This window comes from Mus caroli, chromosome X, assembly GCF_900094665.2.
Source record: "Mus caroli chromosome X, CAROLI_EIJ_v1.1, whole genome shotgun sequence".
NCBI lineage: Eukaryota > Metazoa > Chordata > Mammalia > Rodentia > Muridae > Mus > Mus caroli.
In genome coordinates, this window is record NC_034589.1 from 60,217,357 (window position 1) to 60,219,999 (window position 2,643).

General features: G+C 41.6%; 1 pseudogene; it reads left to right on the forward strand.

Annotated features, from left to right (window-relative positions):
• Positions 1 to 2,180, forward strand: part of LOC110286226 — a 4,637-nt pseudogene extending 2,457 nt beyond the window's left edge.
• Positions 2,181 to 2,643: the final 463 nt, after the last annotated feature.

The window sequence follows — 2,643 nt, forward strand, 5'->3', positions numbered from 1 at the left end:
ACACACACACACACACACACACACACACACACACACACACACACACACGCATGTACACATACACCTACACACATGCACAAATACACACATGCACACACACATACACACATGCACACATACACACAGGCACACACACAGGCATACACACACACACATATTTATGCAATGTTTTCAATAAAGGAAATAGATGGCTTATTTGGTAAGAGCAAGTATACACAGAGCAATAGTAAGGGATGACTGCAAGACTGAGCTATAGATTATATTGTGAAGAATGATGACTAGTGAGATAAAAACCTAGTACAAAAATGATTGTGATCTGTTTGGACAGCTTAGTGGGTTCAAATGTATCATGTATGTGTAAGCACAAGGACCTGAGCTGACACACTCTGCACCCATATAAAGTAGAGCTGTGACCACATGAATTCAGGAGGGTCAGTAGGGTATGTTGGCCAGCTATTCTAGTTTAAAAAAAGGAACTTCAGATTTAGTGAGATACCCCTGTTCATACAAATAGGCTACAATTTTTAAAAAGTAAACTCAGTCATGCACAGCTCACCTTCAGCGGAACTGGATCAAGGCAGTAAAGCTCTGATTTAACAGTGTGCAGATACCCTGGAGAATGACAGAGGTTGGTGCAAGTTGGCTGTGACTGCCCATCATAGATCAGCTATGCCCCATCCAAACAAGATCACCAAGACCAGTATTCTTTGTGCTTGTGAACAAATTATTTAGCCAGATTGAGCCTCAATTTTCCCAGCTTTAAAGTAGAAATTGTTGCAGTAAATCTCCTCCCAAATATCCCCCAACAGTGAAAACACAACACAGTTAATATGATTACATGCTGTGCTCCTAGATTGGGCAGATCTACCACTACACTACCACCTTCCACAGCTTATGAGACCCTTTAGAACTTGTTGTTTCTCTAGGCCATGTGCTTCTGCTGCACTTTTCTTCATCTTTGTCTTCCTCCTCCTCTGCATCCTCTCCCTCCTCTATTTTCTCCTTCTTCTCTCTCCCCCTTTCTGCTCTACCTTCCCTTTTATCTGCCCAATCATCAGCTCTCCTTTATTTTACAAATTAAGGTGGGAAGCAGGTTTACAGGAAATCACCAGAGTGCTGACTGATTCCTTGTTCACAGCCCCTCACAGGAGAACAGATTTAACATCAAATATAATTAGTCCCAGGGCTATCTACAACAGGAACTAATTATTCATATCTACTGGACTGTTCATGAGCTAGGTAGAAGACCAGGACTATATGTCAGACTCCTCCATTAATGTTCAAGAAGATGTCAGACCCTGCATGCCAATGCTGAGGCAGATCTGAGAAGCCTATCGAAAAGAAGAAAAGCAATAGCAAGCTAATCTGAGAAACAAGCTGAAGAGCTTGAAAGAAGAAGAGCAGGAAAGACATCCGGTTGAAGAATGCACTCATCTGTAAAACCAAAGGGTTCCCTTTGCTCCAAAAGATGGGATGCAAGAGTGGATAGGCTAGATGCCCCAATGTAGGGGAATGACAGGACAAGGAAGCTGGAATGGGTGAGTTGGTGAGCAGAGGATAGTGGGAGGGGGTGGGGAGTTTTTGGAGGGGAAACCAGGAAAGAGGACAACATTTGAAATGTAAATAAAGAAAATATCTAATAAAAAATAAGAGTGGAGATGGTATTGTTGAACCAATTCCTCTCAATGTCAAAACAGGAAAAAGTGGCATAGGCCACGAGCCATTATTAAAATGGAAAGCAGAGGAGAGGCTGGAAAATTACAGGAGAAATTTTCACATAAAAAAAAAAAAAAACAAATGAAGCAAAGGCCACTGAGCAGTTTCAGATGCAACTGAGAGTAAGCGGGACAAAATGAGGCTTGAAGGAGACCTGTAAAGAAGCCAACAGGCTTGTCAGCAGCTGGATACCTAGAATATTCAGGTCCCCAGGGAGGCATGGTACTACATGAGGCCTGAAGAGGAAAATGAGGAAGAGGAAGAGGAAAAAGAAAAACATGATGAAGATGACTGAGTGCCCAAGTGAAGATTTGAGTGTGCTAAGAAAACTGTAGATCCTCACTGGCTAGTTACTAGAAGAATATTGCATTTGGTGTGAGACAGCCTATGAAGATAAAGAAGACTTACTTTTGAATTGCCCAGCACCAACTTCTGCGGTTCATGATTGGCATTGTAGTCAATAAAGACCCTCTTTGGCAGCACAAGAGAAATGTATTACTGAGACCTGCTACAGGGATGAAATTTAGAAACTGATGATTTGTATATGCCAGGGAGTGGCACTATTAGACCGTGTGGCCCTGTTAGAGTAGGCATGGCACTGTGTGTGTGGGATATAAGATCCTCACCCTAGCTGCCTGGATGCCAGTATTCAGCTAGCAGCCTTCAGATGGAGATGTAGAACTCTCAGCTCCTCCTTCATCATACCAGCCTGGATGTTGCCATGCTCCTGCCTTGATAATAACATACTGAACCTCTGAACCTGTAAGCCAGGCCCAATTAAATGTAGTCCTTATTTTAAAAAAGTAAACTCAAAATAAATGATAGACAAAATGGTAATAGAAATTCCCGATCTAGAACATGATATATAAGAAATCAGTTAAAAAAACACTATGATTTATATATCACACAAAATAAAAGGCAATAAAT